Here is a 13,582-nt window from a genome sequence, read left to right on the forward strand (position 1 = left end):
CTTCCCCCATGTTCGAGCAACACAGGGCCCAGTCCTCATCCTCCAGCTGAGGACTGTGTGCATGTGAGGAGCCTTTGCTGCCATTTCTCTGCTGCACAACGCAGCGCGGTGCAGCTGTCTTCCACTGGCGCCGACTCCCAGTGTGCAAACACATCCCTCCTCGGGGCAGCAGTGTCCCAGGCCGAGAGGCAGCTGCACCCGAAGCCTTAGCAGCACGATGCAGCAACCCCACAGAGATTTATTATCCAGCTCTCAAGGTCCTCAGGGCTAATAAAACATTAGCTACTGAGATGCAGGATATCTCCTACCAGCTTCTGTAACACAGTCGGGCACCTGGGAGGAGGTTGGGCAGCAGCTAGTGAGGGAAGCCCGCTCCACGCTGCTGACTGCTGGCTCCTACCGGGAGGCAGCACCCGTGGGGGGCTGCCCTGCAGTAAGCTATTAATACACCAGCTTGCCCATCGGGATTTTCACACCTTGACTCAGCCCAGTGCACCAATGAACAGCACGAGAGAGCCGGCCCTCCTCAGCAAACAGTGGTGACTTGTTAAGGAGGATGCCGGGGATACTGGTTTGGATAGCATCACCTCCTCTCCAGCCTGGACTGGTTCAGACCAGAAAAGGCCACGGGCTGCAAGCTGGCCGGGACAGCGAACACCAGCAGTGTTTTTGCTCAAAAAAGCATGATGGAGATAACCCTGGGCAGAGCACGGAGCCGGTTTGGGGTGCTTTTGGAGACGCTGAACCTTCAGAGGCAAGTCTGGAATAAGAAAACACACGGGCCCTGATGGGGCCGGTGAAATGCAGCCCCGGACCCTGACACATCTTTGCTGGGAGTTGGCACCGTCCTGCCCGGGCCTGCGGCTCTGCGGGAAGCTCTTGTGTTTTGCCGTCTTATTGAAGGCCCGGGGCTGCCCGGAGGACTCCAAGAGGCTCATGTCACACTGAGCCGGGTTGCTTGGACTGTTTTTCTGTCCACCCACAAAGGGGACAAGTACACAACATATGCTACGCTGTGATGGCCGCGGCGTTGTGCTCTGTACCCCACGTCCAGGCTATGCCGTGGGGTAAAGTGCATCTGTTGTCTCTCGCTGCTGGAAAGCACTGCGTTGGCCCTGCTGTAAGATTAGGCAGGGCTGGAGTATTACACAGGCATGCTTTGTGGGGGACATTGCACATCCAGCTGTTAAATCAGATTACCATGTAAAAGAAGTGAGAAATACTTGCCAATGGAGTGAATGCCAGACTGATAAGCTGAGCGCTAATGTACGGCCAATTCCTGGAAACATGGGCTGAAACAGTATGTGCTGGACAAACAAACCACCTGGGCTCCCTCGGAGGGTGCCAAATCCAATTAGCTCTTAAAGAAAAGCAACCTCCCGTGGTGCTGGGATCTGCCAGCCAAGCTCGGTCCTCTCCAGGTCACCGCTGGGCACGGACAGCTGCAATGCTCAAGCATGTGCGGGGCCCTTACCGGATCAGCTGATCCGATTCACATCTGTGTCACATCTGGCCACGCCTAGGTGAAGCTGAGCGGTAGCCACATCCCACTGGACGAGAAGGGGCACATTGCCGAGGTTTAGCTTCACTTGCTGGGTGCAAACGGGTGAAGTAACTGCACCAGGGCAGCGACCCCCAACAAAGCTGCACAGCGGCTTTGCTCGTGGCTCGGCCAAGGAGCCTGTCACATGTGGCCCTCCCTCCTGTTCTGCCGCTGTAGCATGGAGGCACGTGGGGCCAGATCTGGTGCTGGGATAAAGGGGAAAGCTCTATTGAAGCCACCAGTGGAGAATCTGGCCCTGGTCACGGCCCTCCGTCAGCTGTGGAGGCCACGCTGTCATGACAGCCGTGGCCTGGCCATGGGGCTGCCCCCGTGGGTCTGGTTCACCTCCATGAGAATCTGGCTTTGGGGGCAAGCCCTGGACTTGCACCAAGAAAAGAGAAGGAGCTTTTAACCCTCATTGCAACTGCCCTGTATTAGGGGCATGCGGGGCAGACCTCCTCGCACTGGGTCGGTGTTAGCTGGGGTGCGCGGCTCTTCCCCCCTTGCCTTGGTCGCATCCTCCCTGCCATTGCACGTGCCTCAGCACCGCCGCTCGGGGGATCCGGCTGAGGCCTTGCTGCACTCGTGACTCCCGTGCACCATGTTTCCTCTCCCCAACCACGGGATACCAGCCGCTCGCCCTCTGCCTTGCAAGTGCAGATGCTGCGCTCCGATCTGGGAGATGCCCCCGTCTGCCTGATGGCTCCCACCACAGACGTGTCCGTGCACCAGCTCCTTTACCACAGCCGTCATTTCCCAGACGGGGAAGAGCCAGACCTTCATCGGGCATTTTACTGGACCCGAAGCTGCTGCAGCCCCGGGGCCCGACCCGTACTTCTCTGAGGTGAACGGCCTGGGGCTCTTTGTTGAGGCATTTGTAATGCAGAAGCGGCCTTTCTCCGAGGAACTGAATGTGCTGCCATACGAAGAAGGTAATGAAATCACTTTGCTTTCGCCCCGGGCATCACCGGTGCTACGGGCATGCTGGATAAGCGCCATTATCCCCCGATCGCGTTATCGGCCGTATCGTCTGGCTCCGGTGAAAAATGCCCGTTCCCAGGGAGAGACTGTTCATGAATTCATCTCAGTTTTGCTGAACTGTGTGCAAAAAAGGTGAAAGTCGTCCGGTTTCATGCTGACGTTTCCCAAATCCCAATAGCAGCTTTTGCTGTTTCGCCAGTTCTTCCAACTCGATTTCACGAGGAACGAGAACCCTCCCAGAAAGGCTCCAGCAACATGTGAAACATTTTGTCCCAGGTCAAATAAAACACGTCCTTCCCAAAATGATCCCAACAGCCCCAAATTTTGTCACTGCCAATGAACGAGAAGTCCATGATTTACGCAGCTCCGTGACTCGCGTTAAACAGGCATTTATGGGAATGCCGGAGTAAGGACTCAGCCGTTTGTCACGGAAATGCACCCCCAGCGGCGATGCACAATCCAGGAGGCAATTGCACGGCTGTGCCAATGAGTGGCTACTGTAATCGACCCCTGAGGTCTGCGTTTTAACCTCCCTGCCCTCGGCGAAGCCTTGCAAATGTCAGGAGTCCTTCGGTACCGCCGGAGAACGCGAGCGCTCCCTGCGGCACGTAGAGCGGGTGTCCTCTGCGCTGCGCAGAATCACCGAAGGGCAGCTCCCGGAGTTTATTTCCGCTAAACACAGCTGCTATTTCCAGATGAAGAGGGGATGATTCATGTCCTCCAGAGCTGTCCGTCAGGAGTCTGGAGTTATCCCACCAAGTGCATTTGATTAGGGACAAGCACTTGGATGCGGATGTAATGGGATCGGACTTGTATCCTTGCCCAAAAGCTTAACTGAATCCAGACTGACGTCTGCTGGGGTGCGACCTCTCCGCGGGCTGCAGGCAGAGACCGGGAGGCTGCAGCATTGCGACCCCTCTGCTTTGGGGCCTCCCAGAAACGGGGATGAGCACCGCGGCCTGGAGACGTGGGGCGGGCAGGGGTCGGCCGAGCTTGCATCCAGTCCGGCCCCGTGCCCAAGGCAGGATCAGCCCAAACCAGCGCAGACCTAGCACCCGACCTGGACGCAGGTAAAGCAACGCCCTGCTTCTATGAAACGGGGTCAATATGGGCTCAAGAGGTGGAGCCCACGGTCCCTGCTACAGGGAAAGCAACCCCCCCTGTTTGGGCCGTGAGAGGCTGGCAGCTCCTCTGCCCATGCTTCCCAGCGCTCGCCCTCGTGGCGATTTTCCGTGTCCGACGCCTGCTGCCTTATCTCCGCGCCTCGGTGCCACCCACGCTGCACATCTGGGTCGCGTTCCTGCCACGTGAATAATCCATCTTCCTGCCGTGCCAGGAAGCAGCAACTCCCACGACGGCTGCGTTACAGCATGTTCTTGTCCTGCCTCGCTGGCAGGTGGTGCATCAACAGGCCATCATACGAGGTTTTTCTTTCCAATCTGGCCTGGGTTCAGCCTCATCTGCTGCTTAGCACACTTGCTTTAACCCTGCAAACTCACAGCGGAGGACCCAGGAACAGCTGGGGTCCTTCTAGCCCCGTGGTGTCGAAACAGGTTTGAAAAGGACGTGTCCTGCCAGAAGCTGCTCCAGCTTCTGCCTCTTCTGTGGAAACAACAGGTTTGCTCTGGTTTTCCTCCTCTTACACCTTAAAGAAACACACAGAGGTTTTTTGAGGATGTCTTTGCACCGCCAGGTGAGGGGGCCGCATCCTGCTCTCACGCCGGAGGGACGGTTTGGTCTTTCCCACGTCCCCCCCAGAGCGCCTCAAACCGGATCCCTGTCGCTCCGCTCCACGGGAAGCATTGGCCTCTCCATGTCTTTTTGAAGCAAGATGGGTGAGAGGATAGGCAGATCAGAGCTTGCCCTCGTTTATCTCCTTGTTTAAAGGCCCCTCTGCGCCTTCAGCTGACGTGGCATGAGCAGGGGGACGGGGCAGGGGTGCCTCTTGCAACGAAGGAGGCATCTGGCTCCTGCTGTTATTTCCCCTGAACTTGAACTTGCATTGGCAGTTCCCAGGAGATGCAAAAAGCTGTTCGTCAAGCCCAGCCGTGCCCCGGGTGACAGGTGTGTCTCCCCCGTGGCCTGCACGCGGGGGGGCTGCCACCGCTGCAGGGAAACCTCAACTTATTTGCCCCCGTGGCACTGGTCCAGGACGCGTGCCAGCACGAGGCGCGGCGGGTTTCCAGAGAAACTACTTCAAAGTGCCCAGGAATGTGATCTCTTATGCAGGGCAGGGCGCAGTAAATCAACCCCGAGGCTGGGAAGATGAGGCATGTGCACCACGCTCCTCGCCCCCGGGGAGTTTCCTTGCCTGATCTTCCATCTTCCACGGAAAGACTCTCTTGCCCCAAAGACTTCCTGGCACCGGGGCCTTCCCCCCGGGAGGGTGGGCTGGACACGGCACCGTCCCTGCTGCAGGGCAGCTGCTGCCCTCGTGAAGCGTTACAGCGACCTGGGCAGCCCCCTCCGCTCGCCCTGGAAGCAGGACATCCCATCCCGTGGGACTGCAGCAGTGTCAGTCCTGTGCCAAAAAAAAAAGACACCCCCCCACCTCCTTCCAGTAACAGCAACTAAACCAGCACGGCCCAGGGGAGCAGCCGTCCCTGCGCTCCTGGGGGCCGTCCGCTGCCGCTCTCCAGTGCGATGGCGCTGGTGGCTGGGCATCCATCTGGGGCGCGGGCGTCTAGTGCCAGCCATGCCAACTGCAGTGCAGGGTGCATGGAGCCTGGGAGACCTGGGCTCAGCTTCCAGCCCTGCCACAGACTTCCCACGTGACCTTGGGCAAGTCACCTAGACCGGCACAGACCACAGCCGCACCCAGGCCGGTGCCTCGCAGCGTGAACAACGTGGAGGGGTCCAGCACCTACATAGGGCCTGTCCAGGCTGACCGGGCCCCTGCCCTGCAGCTCCTGGCACCGAGGCTTTCGGATGCTGGATGCGGGGGTGCTGCCTTGCTGTTGCGTCGAATACCCGTGGAGGGAGCCGTCCGGCCTGGACTTGCCTGGTCCTCTTTTGAACCTCCTCCAAGAGATGGGGGCAACGATCCTGCCTTGCTTCCACCCGCTGCCGTGAAGCCGTGGGAGCCGGTGAACTCTGCGGGGCAGGGAGGGCGCCGCGGCGCAGGATGAGCCTCACGCAGCGCGGCCCCAAGCCGCTCGTGTCGGTGATGAGCGTGTCAGGGGCCAGCCGTTTGGAGCCAGCTCTTGCACTCAGGGATGTTATAACGGTGGTTTGGCAACAGTCGAGGGACACTTCATTTACGGACGGTGGGTCCTGGCCCTCCCATGCCTGCCCCCCATGCCCCCAAACACAGGATGCACAAGACTTTCCATTGTGAGCGGTGGGGTGTGAGCAACTGGATAACATCCCTTCAAAGAGTAACTCCTCACGCGTGTGTACACGCGAGCACACACGGGTCATAACGGGCTCTGTTACCACTGGCAAACCAGTGTCGACATGTTCATCAGCATCGGATGAAGTGAGTTTCAGCTGGTGAAAGTTTGTGCTATTTATATATATATATATATATTTATTATATATACACATGCTCTCACATGCATCTTAATCATTAATTATATATAATATATATAATTAATAATCTATATAAATAATGATTAAGATGCATGTGTGTGCATGTATATATATAATATATACACACACCCCTTATAGAGAGAGAGGAGAGCGCGTACGTACACTATACCTACCTACTTTGGTTAGTCTATAAAGTGCAAATTTATCTTGGCAAACAAATGCTGATGATATGTTGATTTGTTCATCAGCTTCGGATGAAGTGAGCCTCAGCTCGTGAAAGCTTGTGCTATTTTATACATATATCTTATATTAATAATATATTGTTATTATTAAGGGAGGGGGTGTGCAACGCACACATCCCCCTGGAGAGACAGAGACACAGAGAGCGCCTGCATGCATGCACTCTCTCTCTCTCTCCCTCGGTTAGTCTATAAGGTGCAAATCTACCCTGCTTTCCCCTCATCAACCCAGGCAGGGTCTGCCATGCAAGCACTTGTTCAGGCTCCCCCCAAACAGAGAGCGCGTCCCTGCGTTAGAAATGAACCCGAGGCCCTTGAGAACAGGCAGAAACCGCCTTCTGATGGATGCGATGCAGACAAAAGCCTGTCAAAGTTTCTAGCAACAGCAATCACGGGGTTTTTTTTCCTCCCTGAAGTTCAAACGTGGGCATGCAGAGACGGAGAGAAACTCACGGCTGATTTTAGGAATAAAAGCATCTCGACGGAAAAACGATCACACCTGTCAAACGAAGATTGCAGCGCCAGCACCGGGTGAATGAACAAAGACAAAACATTTTAGAAAGACCGAGCAAAAAAAACACCCCCCCGAAACCCCCGCCCTGCAACAAGACAGACGCCTTCCCTCCCCCTTCCTGCCTGCCGCATCGCAGGCCGGCAGCAGAGACCTCCAAGGTCAGGAGATTGAGTGCTGCCGGCAAGGTGAGGGCTTACCCCCAACTCTTGCCGCTTTTCCTTCAAGCCAGGTCTTTCACGGGGTGAACCCGTCACCCAGCAATTACAAGCAAGTCAGATCAGTGCTAAAACGCAGCAGCCCAGAGGCAGGTGCATCTCAGGGAACAGGATCCAGGAGCAGGGCGCGAGGCCCTGGGGAAGAGGATGCTCAGGGAGCGGAGATGCAGGGAGCAGCTTCCCCGCGAGCTTTGCAAGGACAGGTTTTGTGTATCGGAACATTTTAACCCGTGGAAAACAAAGGGTCTTTGTGGGAACGGAGCCGGTTTGGCAAATGTCTCCCGGTACCTGCTAGGTCACCGGGAGGGATGCTGGGGTGCTTGGCTTTCCAGGCCAGCCTGCGCCTGCTGTAGATGGACCCTAAAGCAGAGGCGGGAGCTGGAAGCCCTGGTGCCAGCCGGGGGACCGGGGCCCTTGCTCTGCCCTGCTGATGCCGCGGTGCCCTGTGCAAGGCAAGCGACCCGTGCCGGTGATTAATGCACTCGTTACACCTCCCCTGCGGGTCCTCCTGCTGCGCCCGGGCACTCCCCAGCCCGACGACTGGGAGCCGTGCGCCGTGCCTCCTGGCTGAGTCACCAGGGAAGGTCCCCAGCGGAGCCCGAACCAGAGGAAATTGAGTCACACAACCTGAGCTCACCTGTTTCTTCCACCTCCGGGTTCAGGCTGGTTCGGGTCCAAGGTTTGGACTCTGGGAGTCTGCAAGCCGCTTTGGAGAGAGTTTCCTCTAACCCCGTGTCCCTGGGGACAACGTCCGTGCCGCCTCCCCGTGTCCGTTGTGACGAGGGCTCCTCGCACCCCGCTGCCGAGACGTGCCTGGCCTGTGCCAGAGCTGCTTTGGGACACTGGCTCCTGGGGCTCCCTGCCACCGGGGCGCACCGGCACACACGCTCACTTGGCGGCGTGGCAGGAAGCAGCCACGAAGCTGTTACACATTTTTTGTGGATTTGTGTGTTTCGTGGATTAATGCCATTGCACATTTTTTGTGCCTTTGTGCTTACTCCTCATTTTGGGAGGTCATTAATAGCTATAATGTGTAGCCAGGTCACCACTTCAGATGTGCCGAACGGGTTGACCGTGCCATAAGTGTAACGTGTGACAGAGGCTATAGGTGTTGCAGGGAAAGGCCCGATGAGGGAAACGAGCAGAAGAGTGCTTCGCTCAGCGCCCGGCCACGGCCCAAGCACGCCCCTTATCCAGATTTCTGTTGGATAAGGGGGGCACATCTGTGCATCCAGATGTTCTCCTCTCCACAAGGACTCGGCAAGCGCTGACCCTAAAATGTCCCAGACAGATGTCAATGCAGTTCTGCCTCGAAACCCCCCAGCGCAGGGTATGCCCCGGCTCCCCGGGCTGCTGTCCCGTTGTCTGGAAATCCTCCCTGAGCTTTGCTCCAAAGCTGCTTTGCTGCAGTTTAACCCCATTGCTTCATCCCCCGTCTTCTGGAGCCAGGGCCTTCCCTCGCCGCTGTGGCAGCCCTCCAAACGCTTGGAAACTGCTCTCGTGCCTCACTTCCACGTCCCATCAGAGGGCTCCAGGTTCGGACTCGGTCTCGTGTTTGTGTATTAACCACCTGGCCGGGGCACGTGAGCAGCGAAGGAGCAGGGTCTGCAGATGAGGCAGGCGTTTGGTTGAGGAAGGGACGGGAAGGATGAGGCCGATGTTCAGAGGACACCCGACAAGGCAGGGACCGGGCAATGCAATGACAGAGAAAACCAGCGCTCATGGATGCAATCGTGCAGCTCTGCAGGGAAAATGCGAGTCTCCCGTGCCCGTCGCAGAGCCCTTTAATAAACCCAATCTGCTCCAGGAAGGGAGGGAGGCATCACCGTGGCCAAGTCAGCAGAAATCTCAGCTTCGGAGACAGCTGCAGTCAAACCAGACGGTTAGGGTGCATATAAGGATAAGATGAACACGATGCAGGCAATATCACACAATCCTAGAAAACAAGGGTTGGACAGGAGCTCAGGAGGTCACATCTAGTCCAACCTCTGCTCCAAGCAGGACCAGCCCCAGCTACGTCATCCCAGCCAAGGCTTTGTCGTGCTGGGTCACGGTGTGGTAATGGGAGATCATTAGCATTGGTCTCGCGTGCCCCCCTCATCCATGCACACCCCCAAAGGTGCAGCCGGGGAGCATTGCACGCGGGGAAATCAGCAAGCCGCAAAACCCAGGAGCCCGTTGCTGGCGAGGTGGAAGCACCTGCAGTGCCCGCAGAAGGCAGCGGCATTTGCAGATGCCTGGAATTAGGCCCAATGTCCCGTTAGCTCTGATGAAGCCCATTCTCTGCCTGCCATCAAGGCTCGCCAGCTCCACATCGAGGGCAGCTTTCGAAAGTTTTGCTTTTGTATCTCGAACTGGTGAAAAACAACTCGCCTGAGATTTAATTGCAGGTGTGCCGCCTTGCTAACGACGCTTGGGATGAGCAGAATGGCAATTAGAGAGAGGCTACAGGCAGCAATGAAAGACTCCAACTGGGCCAATGACCTTTGGCAAAGTGAGCTTTTTCCGCTAACAAGTTATTAGCTGTTGACAACTTGTCTCGATACTGCCGTCTCCTGGCATCCAGCGTGTGGAACAGGCCGTTGTGAAGTCATGCAGGGGAGTATTCGTCTGGCTTTGGAAAGCCCGAATGACTTATTTTTTTGCACGTTAAATAGCTGTCCCTGGGCGGTTGGCTTGTGGTAGACTCCCGCTGGCTGGGGTCATCTTGCCCTGATTTAGGAAGAGAAAATGGCTTTTTAAGAAGCAGACACTTGCCGGCTTGTTTCCTTTCTGAAGCCGGGCCCCCGACCCTGGCCTTGCACGGAGAGCGTCTCGCCACGGAGCCGTTTCCTTCCAACAGAAACCTGGATGCCGACAAGCCAACTTACTGCCCTGGGTAACCTCAAACCACGTCCTTGCTGCTAACCCCCAGGCACCACCTCTTTGAAACCACCCTAGAGAGGCTGCAGAGGGCCTCAGGCCCCTGCAACACATTACATACATGACGCACTTGACTGGTGAATGGCGCAGTAACTTCAGACCGGCCACACGTGCAAAGTATTGATCACACAAATAAAAATGACACTCCAAAAGAGCAGTACAAAGTCAGTGCTTGAAAATGTGTAACAACTCCAGAGCTGGTTTCGATGCAGCTTTCCTCCGAACGTGTCGCAGGTGCGGCAGGCGAAGCAGGGCCGCTATCACGGAGCAGCATCGCCACGCTGGATCACAGAGACTGGCAACCGCAAAGCAGGCTCCCACCCTCTGGGATTTGTTTCTCTCCATTTATTGAGTTACAGCCCTTAAAGCCATGCCTGGGAGCAAGGAGTGGGTGTTATAACTCGGTAGGGAACTGTCCTCGGAGCTCTCTCTCACTCTCTCGCGTTGTCTTCATCATCGCTATTGCTGGGTGGAAATTTCCAGAGTGAAATAATGTGACTCCTAGCATCACCATCATTGCATGCGATTGCCTTTTGCTTGGGAAACGTCCCCATCCCCCATCACAACTCAATTCAGAGAAAGCTGCCAACACGCGGCAAAACAGACGCACACGTGTACACTCTCCCAAGCTCTCCCCATGAGGCCAGCTCCCATGGATTTATTTTTCCCCAGAAAATAAATCCACGTGGCACATTGACCTCACAACATGATTAACTGGGAGGTATGGCAACGTTCAATGCAATCTTGGCCTAAGCCGTGGATTTTTATGGACAGGATGTGTGTGTCGCTCTCATGCCCACAACAAACAAATTAAATAATAGTTCTTCGTCAACTAGCTTCTTTCTGCAGAACTCGTCTTCTCTAGTCCTAGGAAGTCCGGAGAACGGAGTAACTCGAAGCCAGTGAAGAGGAAACACATGGATGTTGGAAGCTTTGCTTCGCCCATGTTTGGGAGCGCTGGCCGTCCCAACAGGAAACGCGGGTCAGCCCCGGTGCAAAGGCTAAGGCAACGATAACAAAACAGGGGTTTTTTTAACCGCTCAGCCCGACTTGCAGCGTCAGCAGCGAGACGCTCCCAAGACTCGAGCAGAGGAAGCAGCAGCTGGTCCTTGCTCGCTGCAAACCTCACCGATGCTCCGGGCGCCCCCAGGGAGAGGCGCGGAGGCACCGCCGCTCTGCTCCCCAGAACGAATAGCTTTTTAGTTCCTTTAAACGACACCCTTGTACCATAAACCAATGATTTTGGGAGGGGTGAAAAAAAAGGATGCTCAGGTGGCTTCTTTTGGCTTCTTAAAAAGCGAAAAGGAGAGGCATTTGGATGAGAAGCTGAAATGCTTTGATCAAAGTTGCTAGCCAGCTTTCTTGTAAATGGATCCAGATAGGCGCCGTGTGACCCCCAGCACCCATCGCCAGGCTCAGCTGGAGACCCAGGTCTGAATCCAGACTGGTCCAGATCCCGGGCAGCTGTCGAATCCCACTTGAATTGGGGGAGACCGTTCCCTCCCCTCTTATTTCCAGTGGAAAGGGACCTTTCCAAGCATACTGGAGTCTGAGAAAGGGCTGGCTGCCCAGAGGGAGGTCGCTCGCCTCCCAGAAGTGGACAGACAGACAGCGCGCTGAATACCTGCCCAAGGGAGCAATGAGTTTAAAATGGATTTGCACTCAACTTCTTCAAGTACTCCACCTACAGACCTCCACTCCCCTCCTGGGACTTCCCTGCACGTACCTCGGGGTCACAGCACCATTGCAACACCCGGCCGTCACCCCCGCACCAGCGAGCAGGAGCCCGGCTTCCCACGGCGGGTTGGAAGCGCCCGAGGGGCAGGGGCCGAAGTCCAGAGCCTGAAACTGAACCCGAAGTCCGAACACCGAGCTGGAGGGTTAAGCAGGGAATCAGGGAGCTACCGGGACAGGAGCCGCAATAAGCTGAGCAGCAAGGCGCAGGTGCTGGAGGGGTTCCTGCAAGAGGTCCGTTGTGTCCATCCATTTTGGCACCAGGACCATTTGCAGCCCAGGATCCCAGGACTTCCCTCTCCACGCAGGGACTGCCTGGCAAAGCGAGGGCCTGTCTGCGCCAGCGCGCCCGTCCCCAGTCCCATTGCCACCTCGGCCATTTCCAAGGGGCCCGGGCCAAGCAGCGTGGCCACGCGGGAGCCCCGCAGCCTGTTTCTGGGTGACCGCAGCGTGAACCTTTGCAGATGCGACAACCGGCGTGGTCGGCAAAGTAAAGGAAACCATCCAACACAATTAAGCATAGCACAAGGCCGGAAAGGAAACATTATAAGGGACGACTGTACATTAAATCAACCAAATACACTAAATCATAGCTTTATCTTAAGATGTTAGTCGTAGCGATTGATGTAACCAAATGCACTAATGTTATTTTGCTATAATAGATATATTTTGGTTAAGACGCTTAGATAATTTGTAAGAACAAAAACCAGCCCGTCAGAGACGACCGTAAGCTCAGGTGAAGAAGCAGCAGGCCGGCGTTGAGCAGGGAGGAAGGGAGATAAGAAACCTTGGGCCTTCCCTTCCCAAGGGCACAAATCCCAACTCACGCGCACCTCCCAAGGCCACGCGAGACCTGGTCCCGTCCAGGTCCGAAAGTTTCAGAAAAAAAGACATTTAAATACAACCACTCCGAGGTCATTTATTAGACTATTAGACCCATCCTGCTGTCTATCAACGCAGGGCACGGGCTGGAGGGAAATTTGGAGAATTCCCTCGGCAAATTCAAGTAGACCTCCTGCCGCGCGGCGCGCGCCCTCCTCCCACCTCTCGCCTCGGTACAGGGGACAGCCCCGCTGTGCGGTTGCGGGAGCCACGTACGCTCTGGGATCAACGCTTGTTTTTATGCAAAGAAACGGTCGGGCTGTAGACTTGTTTCTGCCTCTTTTCTCAGCAGCCAACCCACACGGGTACCTGTAATCCGGGGAACAAGACCTGGCCAGGCCTCTGCTCTCGCAGCCCTTGGAGACTCTCTTCTTGGGTCAGTTTGGAGGAAGGTTGCTCGGCATTACCACTCCGTGCCAACACGCTGCCTTCAAATTTGCTCGAACATGTGGTCAACTGAGGCGCCGTTAGCTTTCACTGTGTTTGTTTTAGAAATAAGCAGGTAAGTCTGCTCACCTGGAACCGCAAAGCTCAGGCAGCGGTTCGATGCCGGACGCCGGTGGCAGCGTCGTTACTCCCGTCGCGCCTGGGCATCGCGAGTTGGCAAGGCAGCCAGGAGGGTACGTGGCAGCTGGGCAACCCAGGGATTGTTAGCATGCATCCTTGGCTGTGCTGAGCAAAGCAAACAGCAATGCTTTTCTTGAGAAATGAGGCGGGTATGTAATTTTGTTTATAGTCAATATTTTTATAACCTCTTAAAGAGGCGTTGCTTTGTTTTCCGTTTATTTTGAGATTTGTGGGGGGGTTTTTTTTTACTCCTAATATGTGTGATGGCTTTTCATAAAAGCATCTGAAATCAAAAGCAGAGAGAGGTTAAAAAAAAAATAGGAAGTTCAAAAGGGCACAGAATTAAATTGCTAAAACAAACTGCTGCTAACGGCAGCAAAACAGCCGGGGTTACACAGGGCACCACGTGGATCCAGGACCCCTGTGGGACTGACTCCTGCTGGAGTTTTGTAAC

At 55.8% G+C, this 13,582-nt stretch overlaps 1 protein-coding gene across 1 annotated transcript in view; it reads right to left on the reverse strand.

Annotated features, from left to right (window-relative positions):
- Window positions 1–13,252, reverse strand: part of IL13RA2 (interleukin 13 receptor subunit alpha 2) — a 37,097-nt gene extending 23,845 nt beyond the window's left edge. The window contains exon 1 of the mRNA XM_025205098.1: window positions 13,078–13,252. The gene's annotated coding sequence lies outside the window, so the exon portion shown is untranslated. The remainder of the gene's footprint in view (window positions 1–13,077) is intronic.
- Window positions 13,253–13,582: the final 330 nt, after the last annotated feature.

Source organism: Alligator sinensis, unplaced genomic scaffold, assembly GCF_000455745.1.
Source record: "Alligator sinensis unplaced genomic scaffold, ASM45574v1 scaffold1059_1, whole genome shotgun sequence".
In the NCBI taxonomy this organism is placed as follows: Eukaryota; Metazoa; Chordata; order Crocodylia; family Alligatoridae; genus Alligator; species Alligator sinensis.